The sequence below is a fragment of the Marmota marmota genome, unplaced genomic scaffold (assembly GCF_001458135.2).
Source record: "Marmota marmota marmota unplaced genomic scaffold, marMar, whole genome shotgun sequence".
Lineage (NCBI taxonomy): Eukaryota > Metazoa > Chordata > Mammalia > Rodentia > Sciuridae > Marmota > Marmota marmota.
Window position 1 is genome coordinate 3,642,504 of NW_025999962.1, and position 13,325 is coordinate 3,655,828.

The 13,325-nt window shown below is 64.2% G+C and overlaps 1 protein-coding gene across 1 annotated transcript in view; it reads right to left on the minus strand.

Annotated features, from left to right (window-relative positions):
* Nucleotides 1-4,941, minus strand: part of Prr5 (proline rich 5) — a 16,212-nt gene extending 11,271 nt beyond the window's left edge. Inside the window, exons 1-2 of the mRNA XM_048802976.1 lie at nucleotides 4,936-4,941; nucleotides 4,427-4,510 (exon numbers count right to left, since the gene is read on the minus strand). The gene's annotated coding sequence lies outside the window, so the exon portion shown is untranslated. The remainder of the gene's footprint in view (nucleotides 1-4,426; nucleotides 4,511-4,935) is intronic.
* Between the last annotated feature and the right edge of the window lie 8,384 nt (nucleotides 4,942-13,325).

Genomic DNA, 13,325 nt, shown 5'->3' on the forward strand with positions numbered 1-13,325 from the left:
GGGGGGGGGGGGGGGTGAAGTTCCCCAGACTCACTGCCAGTTGAGGGCGCGGTGGAAGCACACCTCACCCACCACCCGCATCCTGGCCCACCCAGGCGTGCTGGGAACTCCCCTCAGCCACAGCCGAGCAAAACCTGCACAAAGCCCGCTTCAAACCAAGCGAGGAGCAGCTCGCGCTGCGCACGTGCTGACCCCACGTTCACCGTGAAGGGCAGGGTCGCCTGTGGCTTTCGCACCGCGGTCAGGTCAAAACCCGGGCGCTGAGTCACCGGCAGTAGGGATGGTCTGTCAGCGAAGGGGACGGTGCTGGGTGGGGACGGCCGCTCAAACTACACTGAGAACATTTTTCATTTAAATTATTTTAAAAACTTTGAGACAGGGTCTTGCTGAGTTGCCCAGACAGCCTCAAACCTCAATCCTCCTGTCTCAGCCTCCAGAGGCATGTCACCACACCCAGCTTGGTAAGTCCCGTGGTCCTGTTTTTATAACCAAGAAATAAAATGCTCAACGTTCCTAATGCTATATTACATTGTCCTAAACAAATATCCACTTTTACTTTGGGGGCTGGGGATTGAACCCAGGGGTGCTCTGCCACCGAGCTGTATCTCCAGCCCTTTTTATTTTTTAAGGCAAGGCCTAAATTGCTGAGGCTGCCCTTGAACTTGGGATCCTCCTGCCTCGGCCTTCCTAGTTGCTGGGATTTTTCTTGTTGCTCGATACGTCTAGAACTAACAGTACGAGCTCCTAATATCTGACGAAAGTATTTAAGACCACAGAAGAGTCGTCGACTTCGACATGGCTTACCAAGGCCACTCCGCAGTGTCTACACACAGACACCTCTAGGGTCTGCCCTGCTCAGCAGAAAGAGGAACCGCTGGGTTTTTCAAAAGCAACACCTGGAAGAAAAAGCCCCAGAGGCTTGCTTCTGCAGGAGGCCACTCTTCCTGCTGTGGCCCGGGCCCTTAGGCGGGTGACAAAGCCAACAGTCCCTGCCTCTGATCAGCTGTGGCACTTCGGGTTGGGTGGGGCAGGCGGCCATGAACTTATCCTTCCCTGTAAAGAAGGTGGTCCTCGGGCCCTGAAAGGCCCTGGGGCAGCTCCCCATCCCGGGCAGCTGTGAGCTGGAGCCCGGCTCCCTCCACCAGCCCTGGGCCCTGAGACCTTAGCGGAGCCCAGAGAGCTCCGTGCCCAGGCCGGAACCAGCACACCAGCCACTGAGATGAAGTGGCTTCCACATCCTGGCCACTGGGTTGTCACAGGCTTGGGGTTCAGACAGCACCAGCATGGGTTGGGGGGGACAGTGCTGTTCCCACAGCTGAGCTGGGCCAGTCACGGGCCTTGGCTCACAGCCCGACAGGTGGAAGGGCACCCCGACTCAGGGACAGGAAGCCATGGGTCAGCTGGTGGCGGCCCTGGGCCTGGCCTCACCCTGGCCAAGCTTCTCTTAGCAGGCTCAAGGCCAGCGTCCCCCTGCACAACTGTGAAATCAGCGGTGGTAGAACTGAGGGGCCCAAGTCCACATGGTGGCAACAGTGCCCGATGACCCTTCCCGGCCAGCTCTTGCCCAGCAGTCCTCCTCCCTCTCCCTGTCCCTCAAGAGAACCAGCTGGCTCTCCAAGGACCAAGCTGTGACCCCATCCCCATGTCCAGGCCGTCTGTCTCAAGGTCACCACACCTGAGGGCCACGCTAGGTGGCAGGAAAGGGGCACCACCCTGAGGAAGCCCGCCTGTGGGAGACGGGCACGGGGCGGGCTGCAGCGAACCTCAGGCCCCAGAGGAGGGGCTGCCCTCTGGGCAGAGCCAGGAGCCCGCAGAGGGCAGCGCCAGGCCACAGCACCTTGGGCTGGTGCCCGGCTGGAGCCAGGAGGAAGGAGGGCGTCTCGGAGAACAAGGCGGCCGAGTGCCTGCCACACACTGCTCGCAGCCCACGGCAGACAGCAGCAGCCTCCAGGACGCAGAGGGGGGCTGCCTGGGACAGAGGCCCGGGGGCATTCTGCAGGGACAAGATAGGCTCGAGGACGACGTGCAGCACTGAGCAGGAGGGCCATCGAGCACCGGGAAGGGGGCCAGTGGGCGTGACCCACTGTGGCAGGACAGGCCGGGCGCCCACGGGGCATGACTACAGCCAGCAAGAGCTGTCCTCAGACCTCCTCCAGCTGTCCACCTCTGCACCTCTAAGGAAGGCGGCCAAGGCAGGGACGGGGAGACACGGCCAGGCAACAGGACTTCCTCAAGACCAAAAGGTCCTTTGGCTTCAAAAGACCCCATAGGACAGTGGAAGGACAGGCAGGCGGAGACAGCCGTGCAGCAGGGTCTAGGCCACGTGCAGAGACCCCAAGTCACAGCGGGAGGGTGTGACCAGGCTCTCCCACAACAGCACCCAAGAAGGGCTCGGCGTGGTCAGCGTCAGGGGACCACCCAAGGCCACCACTCCACTGCACACCGCGGGCATCCCTGGACTCGGCAGAGTGGGCTGACTCACCAACTGTCAAGTGCACCCTTTAAAGTCGCTCTAGCGTCCACGCGCATGCCACCACGTCCTCCCAGAGCACATCCATCACCAGAAGAGCCCCGCCCCCCGCGCTCACTGCCCGCCCTGCCCCAGCCTCTCTGGAGCCGCTGGGCCCGCAGGGCTCCTGGGCTGCACGGGCGGGGCAGCCTCCCTCGGCCCAGCGCTTTGAAGGCTCATGCCAGCTAGAGCGTGTCAGGCTTCATGTCCATTCACCGGGAGATGGACACAGCTGTCCCTGCCCCTGGCTACCATGATGCTGCTGCCCACGTCTGTGCACAGGATCTGGTGGGACCCGTGGCCTCGTCTCTCCCAGTCTGTGTCCAGGACTGGAGCTGCGGGGTCCCGTGGGAACTGCTGGGTTCCCACGTCCACCACCGGCCTCCCGCTGGGTGGTCTCCCAGCCCAGGTGTGTGGCCACTCGCCACATGGGCAGGATGATGGGGTCACCTGAGGTGCGCCTGGAACGTCGAGTTTCAGAAGCGGCACCGGCACACCCGCGTGCACACACATGGGGGCAGCAGGGGTGAGCAAGGCGCCTGCCCGGCCCTGCCCTGCCCAAGCTGGGCCCCGCGAGGGACGCCCCTCAGGGAGCAGCTCCCCTCCACAGCCCCAGCCAGACACACAGGACCAAAGCTAATCATCCACTTGGATTCCGCCCCTAACCAGACCCACTTGATCCAAGGTGGGCACGTGGTCAGGGGGAGCTGGTCCAGGCGGGCAGTTCTGAAGGACCCCAGGCCCCAAGTCCCAGCTCACTAGCTCTGTGACTGTGAGCAAGCCACTCAATGGCCCCATGCCTCAGTCTCCCCATCTTCCAAATGAGACAGTAAGGCCCAGGGCTGCAGTGCCAAGTGGGCGAGAGGACAGACGGGCACTCTGGGTGCAGGGTGGTGCCCGGCGAAACTCCCGCGAAAGACCTGTCACCGTTACTGAAGGGCTCCTGACACTCCATCTCCACCTGGCTAAGACCAACGTTCCCCAGACTGCAGTGCCCACAGGAGCTCAAAATCCCCGTCAGGTCTCTCCTGTGTCGGGGCAGGCAGTGGCCAGGTGACCGCCATGGCCCGGGGCCGTGGGGAGGTGGCCGGGGCGGGGCTCTGCCAGCACTCTGCTTGGCATTCCGAGGTCTCCCTGCCCGTTGCTTCAGCACCAGGAGGCTCTCGAGGCCTGTTACACACCCGTTCCCCGAGCAGACGCAGGTAAGAAAAGCGGGGAGCCGGGGGCCCGCTGAGCCACAAGAGCAGAACCCCACAAGGGCCAGGGAGACCGGAGTTTCTGTTCTCCACGTGATGCCATCTTCCCTCCCTGGGCTCAGCCGACCCTTGTCACAGGTACCTGCTCACCGGTCCTTACCCTTCCCTCTCACCTCGGGTGACTAGGGGAAGCTTCCCTATTTTTCCATATATGCTTTTCACATGGGGACAGGGCAGCATGGGTCAGGGCTGTGTGACCCTGGGCAAGTAGCTCGACCCCTCTGAGCTCTGGCTTCCTCTGCCAAAGGCTTCCACCTGTAGCTGCCTGCTTCACAGTGGTGCCCTGAGGGTGCTCCCACCCTCGTTCCCTGCTCGTCACAGGAAATGAGAGGAGTGCTGGGCTGTATTGCCTTTCCTCTGGTCATTAGGCAGGTGGGTCCTTCCGCTCTGACAGAATAAAGGCCCTCGGTGATGTGACGCTCCACACTGGCAGGGAAGGGCGTCATCTCATGCCACTGTCCACGTTCCACCCGCTTCCCCGGAAGGATGTCCCGGGAGGGGTGGAGGCGCGGGCCCCCGGCCCAGAGGCTGGCTGAGGTCACGGGGGTCCAGGTCCTGGCCGTGGCCGCTGCCCACTCAGGCCTCGCCGTCTCACCAATGCGCAGTGCAGCAGGAGCTCGCTGTCCCCACCCACCAGGCCCCAGGAGGTGGTGGACACTCACCGGACACCTTCGTTGAGGCTGAAGAGCTCCTGGTCGGGCAGCCCCCTGCGCTGGAAGACGGAGATCACCCCGTTGTGGATGCTGTGGCCGGGGAGAGAGGAGGGTCATCACCCAGAGGCCCCTGTCCCCCCCTTTCCTGCTCAGCTCCTCGAGAGCAGGGAGAGGGCAGGGACGGGCAGGGCTGGCTGGTCCCTCAGGGCCCTGTGCACACCCAGATTTCAGCCCTGGCCTCCGTGGAGCGAAGGCCTGTGTCAGGGGCCTCCTGGTCACCTCTGCAGGCCGCTTGGGCACCCTGCACCCGCCACGGCCAAGCCTCGGCCAGCTCCACCTCCTCCCCAGCCTCCCTGTTGGGCTGGAAATGGGTGGGGAACACGCTGCTGGCCTCTCCTGCCCCCACTGTCCACGACCCACTGACCAGCCTGCTCAGGGTCTGTTGCCTTGGGTCCGTCTCCACCTCCACCCACCCCCTACCCCTCGTGACCCTGGCTCCCCAGCCCACCAGGGCCAGCTTCCAGGTGGCCCCAGCCAGTGCGGTCAGCAGAGCCCTGAGGGCTTCAGCCCCAGCTTGTTAAAGCAGGGTCCATGGGTGCCCCCTCTGAAGTCGGAGGGGACTCTGGTGACCACTCGGCTCTTGCTGAGGTGGTGGCTTGGGCTCTGCCCACTGGTCGGATGCAGACCCTCAGTGGAGCCCGTGGGCCCCAGCCTCTGGCGCCCATGCTCGCTGCACCTGGCCAAGGGCTCTGCATAGAGCCGGCCGCCTTGCCTGCCAGCACCAGCCGGTGTGCGCCAGGTTCCCCGGGATTCCGCCTTCCCTCCAGACCTGACCCTCAGGAAGGAGGCCCTGCTCCTGACCGTGCCTCTCTGGCTCAGAGGAGCCGGGAACGTGCTCAGCCGAGTCGTGCTCGACTCCCCTGCCGAGTCCAGTCCCTCGGGAAGCCTGCCTGCATCCTCCTCCGGCCACCCTGTCTTGGCCAGCTGCTCCCTGGCCAAGGCCCCGTGTGACATTCCTGCGCCCCAGGCCCAGGCCCCCCGGGCTCATGCCCCACAAAGCACAGGGCCCCCAGGCTGGGCCATGTCTCTGGGTCTAGTTGTCCACCACCTCCAGGAAGCTCTCCTGCCCTGCCCAACACCACTCACAGGCCAGTGTCCCACCAGCACCCCGCTAGTCCTGCCACCAGAGTCCCCAGTGGGGAGCAGTCCAGGGCTGGGGGCCCACGGCTTTCTAGGGCTTTCTAGCGGGGGCTGGCTGTCACTGAAGCTCAGTACCAGAGCAGCTGCCACACCGACACTCCTCGGCCTGGAGGGACAGCTGGCCACACCTGCCACCCACAGCAGGAAGGGGGGGGCGCGCTCCTGGTGTCCTTTCATTAACCCTTTCCTGGGACTGGCTGCCCACTCTGCAGATGAGGAAACCGAGGCCAGAGAGGCTGAGTCCCACGCCAGGCGACGCAGACCTAGCAACCTGGTGACCCGTGTCACACGCTCCACCTAGCCAGGGTCCCTGGATGGAGCCAGGTCTGGGTAGGGTTTCCGTCCCCAGACCTCAAGTCCCGGCATGCCAAGGGGCTCCACAACTGGTGCCAGGCCAGAGGCCAAGGCCCACCCTGCTAGGAGTTACCGCTGGCCTCTCGGCAACTGCTGGCCAAGACCAGCTGGACACGTGCCCCTGGCCTTGTTGCCGACCACCTAGGCTGACGCCCCCTTTGTGTGTCTGCCCCCCAGCCCCTGCCCTGTGTGTGGGAGGGATCACCAGGGCCTGCCGGCTGCAGCAAGGGTGTGAGGCCCCCCAGGGCGGGGCCAGGTCCTGTGTGCAGACATGGACTGAATCCCAGGGAAGGTCTGGCGGGTCCCAGAGGGCAGCTGCCACCCTGGAATCCCCAGGGCAGGAAGCTCGCCGCCTGCCAAGGGAGGGGAGGAGCTCAGGGCTGTGGCAGGTGGCAGCATTGCTGGCCGTCCCTGGGCCCTGAATGGCAGCTCAGGGAGGGCTCCGGCCCGAGGTTGTCCTTGGGGCCTGGGGCACGGCCCCTCTGCTGTGCATGGCGGTCCCCTTGCTGGGACTCAAGCCAGGCCAAGGCCAGGCCAGGGGAGAAGGGGCCTGAAGACACCAGCGTGGGAGGACCCGGGGCCAGCTGGGCACAGGTGGCCTGTGCTGCCCCACTGTCTTCAGGGACCCACCCCGATGGCCTGTCCCTCCTCCTCCCTAAGACACCTCTGGAGGAACCCGGCCTGCTCTGGTCCCCAGCCCAGAGGTAACTGGACAAGGTCCTCCCTCCTGCCTAAGGGCCCGCCCTGCTGTTCCCTGTCCCTGGAGGGTCACCTCCCTGCCCTCAGGCCCTGTGTGGGCAGCTAGCCGGGCAGTGGCCTTCCTGGGGAAGAAGGTGGCTGCCTGGTTCTCAGCACCCCCACCTGAGGGGGACCCAGGAGGGGTGAGTGTCCAAAGCCCTTGAACCCCTGCCACAGGCCTCCAGGGCTGCGGGCCGTGCCCCCGAGGCTCTGCTGTCCCTGTCCCCTCACCCCGACCCCACAGCGGACCCCGCACCTCCTGCAGCCCCCTGAACGGCCAGGTCAGGCCTGGGTCTGAATCTCGGCTGTGTGTCTGGCCAGGCCACCTAAGTCCTGTGCCTGGCATCCCCTCTACATGGTGGGCGGGGTGTGCAGTGCCTGCCCACGGGGCGTGGTCCTAGGCGTATGCCACAGGGAGGAGAGCGTGTCCACACCTGCCTGGGCCATGGATGGGTGGTCTTCTGCCTCCTCCTACTAACCACCAGCGGGCGGCGGGGACCGCTAGGCTCCAGGTCATAGAAGAAAACAGGCCAAGGGGCTTGTCCCAGTGCCACCACTGATACCCAGCAAAGCCAGAACTGAGATGGGACGGTCCCCACCCCGCAGGCTGCGCCTCCCCAGGCCTCACCTGGACCCTTGGGGTGTGCAGGTTAGACCCCCTCCCTCTCCAGCTCCACGTTCTCCCCACAGTCCCAGTTGGGTAAACAAAACAACCTTCTGTGCCACTCGGAGGGAGAGGAAGGGTGGGGAGTGCCGGAGGTCCTCATGTGACTCGTCATCCCCCCAAAATAGAAGTGAAACCCCAGCTGTCCAGCCAGGGCCTCCTAGACCAGAGCTGGGCAGGGCCAGCCCAGGCATCTGCAGATGTTCTGGTGGAAACCCAAGGACCCCAGGGACTCCTGGTGGGCCAGAGGGGGAGCCCCTCACCCAGCAGGGAGAAGGTCCCTCCTGGCCCCATGTCCCCCCCCAGGGCAGCTTCCCATATGCGAGGAGGGTGGCCCAGTCCCAGGGCTGGGGCCCCCACGTCTTGACTGCATGCGGTGGGCACAGGTGAGAAACCAGGATTGAGTGTCACCCCCTACGGCTGGATGGAGGGCCTGTGGGCGGGGGAGAGGCTCCTGCTGAAGAGGGAGGTGGGGTCCCAGGGGGCCCATGCTGGGGATCCTGGCTGCCCCCCAGGAGGCAGGGTCCCATCTCCCCAGGCCCCAGAGGGCTTGGAGAGAAGACGGAGTGTCTGGTAGGGGCCCCTCCTCACTGTACCCCCCAGAGACCAACCTGGCCCCCAGCTGGCGGGCCCCTCCCCCCAGCAGCAGTCTGGCCTGGCTCCTCCTAGGACCCACGAGTCACCAGGGTTTTCTGGTGCTGGGGGCAGAGCACAGGGCCGTCCACGTGCTCGGTGAGTACCCTACCACCCAGCGGCACCCCGCCCCCCCAGCCAGGAACACGCGGCACATGAGAGGGCAGGAGTGGGCCCAGCCTGCGAGGGTCCAGGACCCTTCCCAGGAGGCTCACGGGTCCAGGTGGCAGGCACCCGAGGGCTCTGGCCCACCTGCCACGGACAGACTGGGGCAGAGGTGTGCCCATGTGCTCCCCCTGACTGCCTGCCCACCCTGGGCCACCTCTGCCTCTGGTCCCTCCCCAGTCCCCCACCCTCGGAGGCTGGGTTCTGACTGGCTGTGGCTGAGGAGGGAGAGAAGCTGGGTATGTGGGTGTCCCATGGGTGCTGTAACAAAGGGCCACAAGTGCCGGGCACAATGACACATACCTGTGATCCCAGGGACTTGGGAGGCTGAGGCAAGAGCAAGACCCTCAGCAACTTGGTGGGACCTCCTCTCAAAATAAAAAATAAAAAGGGCTGGGGGTGTGGCTCAGTGGTGAGCACCTGGGGGTGTGGCTAGTGGCAAGCACCCGGGGGTGTGGCTCAGTGGTGAGCACCGGGGGTGTGGCTCAGAGGTGAGCACCCTGAGGGTGTGGCTCAGTGGTGAGCACCTGGGGGTGTGGCTCAGTGGTAAGCACCCTGGGAATGTGGCTCAGTAGTGGAGCACCCTTGGGGGTGTGGCTCAGTAGTAAGCACCCTTGGGCTTGATTCTTGGTGCCAATAGACAGTAGGTGGGCTGAGTGCCACAAATTTTCTAAAATGCTCCGGATCTGTCCTCGTGGTTCAGAGGCGGCCGACTCGCCTCAGCCTGGCTGGCTCAGCCTCAGGTGGGGTGGGAACCTCAGGCTGGGGCTTCAAGAGGACCCTCCTTGCCTTTTCTACTTCCAGAGCCCCCTGTTCCTTGGCTCCTGGCTCTTTCCTCGTCCTCAAGGCCTCTCTGCTTCTGTCACCCCTTCTCTGACTCTGGCCCTTTGGTTACGCAGCGTCTCCCCTGCTAGTCCAGGGCCACCTCCCATCTCAAGACCCTTGACTGAGTGACAGCTGCGAAGTCCCTTCTGCCCCGAGCAACCCCACGTCCACAGTGCTGAGAACCAGGCGTGGACACCTTCAGGGGGCCCAGGGCAGCTCTGCCAGCCTCCAGCCCCAGGTCCAGCCTGACTCTGCCAGCCTCAGCCAGCCTGGAAGCCTTGGCCCACATGCCTGCCTCGTAGGACCCTCCTGGGCTGGCGCACGCCCTCACCCCAGAGGCCAGGGAGGCTGAGGTCGGAGCCTCAGCAGCTGAGCACGCAGCTCAACCTCTACAGCCAGAGAAAGAAAAGAAGGACACGGCCTCCCTCCAGGGCTGCTGGGGGAGGCGTGGGTCGGACCTGGCTGGACACCAGCCCCAGCCTGACCACTGTGTGGACACAGGCGGCCCCTGCACCTCTGTGAGCCTTGTCTGTTCATCTGCAGAATGGGGACATCGAGCTCCACCTTGAGCGCTGTGAGGACAGGGGATGTCACCCATGCCCATGTCCCCAGCACAGCTGGGGTATGGCTGCTGGATGTGAAATGGGGTATTTGTGATGCTGGAGGATGGGGCCAGTCAGTGCCTGTCCAGGACCAGGGGACAAGACAAGGTCCTGGAGACGCCTGCCTGTGCCCCCCACCCCAGAGCCAGCTGCTAGCTATGGAATACGGCTCTTCCCGCCAACACCCACCTCACCTGGCCCCAGCTGGGAACCTGCGTGTCCCTGGAGGATGGCTCTGTCAGACTGGGAACCTGTCCCAGTCCCTTTCCCACTGGGCTTGCTTCCCTATATAGGAGCTGTGAACAGCTGGCCACCCTAGGAGGTGCCGTGGTGGGGTCGTGAGAAGCAAAGCCCTGCCTGCTCTACCCTGGGCCTGCCCGGGGCACATCCCTGCCCAGGCCTCCGCTTAGAGCAGGGTGGACACCTGTGCTCCAAGGCCCCAGCCTCTGGGCAGGTCCGGGCTGGCGAGGAGGCGCTCCATGGTGGGTGTGCCTGCAGGTGGGCTTGGGGAGGTCTTCTGTGTGGTCAGCCCCACAGGGGGTTCCCAGACAGAGGTGGGGACACTGTCTAGGCCCTGCCTGAGAAGGCCTGAATACCTGGTGTGTCCCCCTAGAACCTTGGGACCTCCGTGGATCTCAGGCATCTTCCGGGAGTGTCTCTGGTGCCCCTGGAGGCAGGGGAGAAGCAGGGGCTGGGAGTGCGTCCGTGCCAGGAGACTCAGGCCTGGGTAAGCAGAGGGCACACCTGTGGGTGTGCCTGCAGGCCTGGCCAGAGGGTCACAGGGCTGCCCTGGCACCTCATCAGGCCAACCTCAGGCCCCAGCTCCAGAGGCCTGCACGCCCTTCCCCTCAGGATATACCCAGTGGTCACCCCCAGCACCTCCTGCTCCACTAGGAAGGATCTGAAAACACAGGTGGCCCTTCAGTTCAAGGGCACGACCTTCACAGGACTAGGGGCCCCAAGTGAGCAACAGGCACGTGCAGTGAGCAGGGAGTGGGGCTGCCAGGGTGACGCAGGGTCAGGGCCCTTCAGGGAGATGAAGGACGCCAGGTGGGAGCAGCAGGGACACCTTCAGAACCCTTGCAGACTCCTGTCCTCACCTGGCACCCACACCCCAGAAGTGCCCCAAGGGTGCGCGGCTCAGCCCAGGCCTGGTACAGGCCGGGAAGGGGCCATATCTGCCCACTGAAGCAGCGCAGCAGCCGCAGGAGGTGGCTTCGGTGGGTTCTAGCTCAGCAGCTGGCCTGGACCCCCTCAGTGCCCACTCGCAGGCCCCAGGGGCACGGGCCGCAATGCGGGATCAGGCCCCCGGCGCCATCACCTTCCAGAGCCGGCCTCTCCCTGCTTATGTCCTGACTGCTCCTCAGGCTCCCGCAGGCGGCTCTCTGGTAAGCCTGGGCCAGGCCAGCAGAGGCCAGCAGGGAACGAGGGGTGAGGGAAGGACTGGCGGGGGTGAGGGCATGGGCTCCATCTTCGTGCCAGAGGAGAGGGAGGTGCGGGAGCTGAGGGGTGGCGCCTGTGGTGGCTGCAGCGGGTGAGCCATGCCCCCCCCCCCAGGACCCAGGACCTCAGCCGTGACCGGGAGGTGAGTCCTGGCAGGGTCCTGGCAGATGTGGTGGGTGAGGAGCCTGAGAGGAAGCCAGCCCGGGTCTGGGGTCTGGAGGAGGAGGCCCTGAGGAGAGGCTGGAGGGCCGCGCAGGAGCCTGGAGCCTGCAGAGGCAAAGGACATCGCCCTGGAGCCGCCAGGGGGCACAGCCAGCACACCTCGGTGGACTTCTGCCTCTGCAACTACGACAGAGTTCCTTTGGTTGTTTAAAGCCACAGGCTTGTGGTCATTTATGCCAGCAGCCCCAGGAAAATGATGGCAGTCACAAGATAAGAGGGGGTGCATCTTTGGAAATGAGCAGTCCAAGCTGTCCTGACCCTGCACAAGGGAGCCTGCCAGGAGAGAGGGCAGCAGATGACGCTCAGGGACCAGGAGGGGACCCCTGGACCTCACTGTGTCCACTTTAGATGGGGAAGGCACTCTGACCCTGAGCCCAGCGCACACCTGCCCATAGAGGGGAGCAGGGCTTGGGCCCTGCATGTCCCGAGTGGTGCAGGCTGAGAGCCAGGCGAGGGGCAGGGAGAAGCAGGCTGCTCACGGGGCCTGGCACACAGCAGAAGTACAGGTCGCGGTAGGGCCTGCTGCGCACGCAGGACAGGTGGGAGCTGACGGGGCCCCAGGCTGGGAGACATGGGCCGGCAGGAGCCACAGGACAGGGCCACCCAGTGACACACCAGTGGCAGGACTACTCAGGTGACCTCCCTGGGGTCCCAGAACTCACCTGAGACTCAGAGCCCCCAGGGTCACACAGGGTTAGGGAGGGGGTTCCTAAGTCTCCTGAGCAGGGACCCAGCCAGGGCTCCCACTTGGAAACCCCAGGAGGAGACTCAGCCTGGGTGGGAGGGGGCTCACAAAGCTGCTGTCTGTTGTGGAAGGTTCAGGAAGTGACCGACTCCCAAGGAGAACCCTGGATGCTGCCTCGAGGGGGTCTGGGGATAAGTTCTTTTATTATCTTTTTTGGCACTGGGGACTGGACCTGGAGGCACTCTAGCACTGAGCTACATTCCCAGTCCTTGTATTTTTTGAGACAAGATCTTGCTAAGTCACCCAGGCTTGAACCTGTGACCCTCCTGCCTCAGGGACTACAGGCGTGCACCACTGGGGCTGGGCTTGGGTTCCCAGTCAGGAGAACCTTCCACAGCCAAGCACCATGCTGGGGGCATCAGTGCATTTCCATGTTCAGTTCTGACAATAGCTCTGGCAGAGGCCACCATTATTCACCCATTTTATAGATAAAGAAATCAGAGGAGCAGAGATGTTAGATGACTTGCTCAAGTCCACACAGCAGGGTTGTGAATTAAAAGTCTGTCTGGCTCCTTCCCCTAAACCCAGGCAAGAACAAGAACTCTCCACCCTCAGTACTGCAGAGGAGGACAGGAACCTTGAGGCCCCAGGAGTCACAGGGCCGGTGAGTCTCCCCAGCAGGAATCCTCCTCCTCCTCTGCTCAAACTGTGCACCAGGAGGGCTGTGCATTCCCACCAGAGAGAAAGCAGGGCAGCCATGGCCCAGGCCTCAAGCAGCTTGCGACTTAGTAGACAGGCACACAAGTGACCAGGTCCTGCCTAGTGCTCAGACAGGGTCCCAGCTGGCAGTTCCGTGCCCACCAAGGTGCCCATGAAGGGTGGTATTAACAGACTAGACCTGTGTCCAAGTGGCAGCCAGGCTGCGGTGGCTGAACCCACAGTTTGGGTGGAGGAGCATGGCAAATGGCATCCGGAGCACTGCCAGGTGCAGAGGTGGAGCCGGCATCCACAGAACCCCAACGGCCTGCCTCGCCCCCTCAGCCCTTGGTCTCCTTTTGGTGGAAATTCCTATTCCTGAAAGTTGGACGCCAACAGATGGGCTTCGCAAACCCAGCACGCCCCGCACATACAGTGGCGGGAGGGGCTTCCCAGGCCCGCGCTGGGCTGGGGTCGGGCCTGGTGGGGGGGGAGGGTCTGGCCAGGGACTGCCAGGGCAGCTGCCGCACCCCTGCTGACAGGCTGGGAGCGCAGGGTCCACTGGGGAGTCACCGCCCACCCTCGCCGGACTTTACACGCAGACACAGGAAGTGCGGCGGCTCCCCACCCGGAGCCCCGCAGGCTCCGGGCTCCCCGTGCCACCACACGGAGGCAAGCAC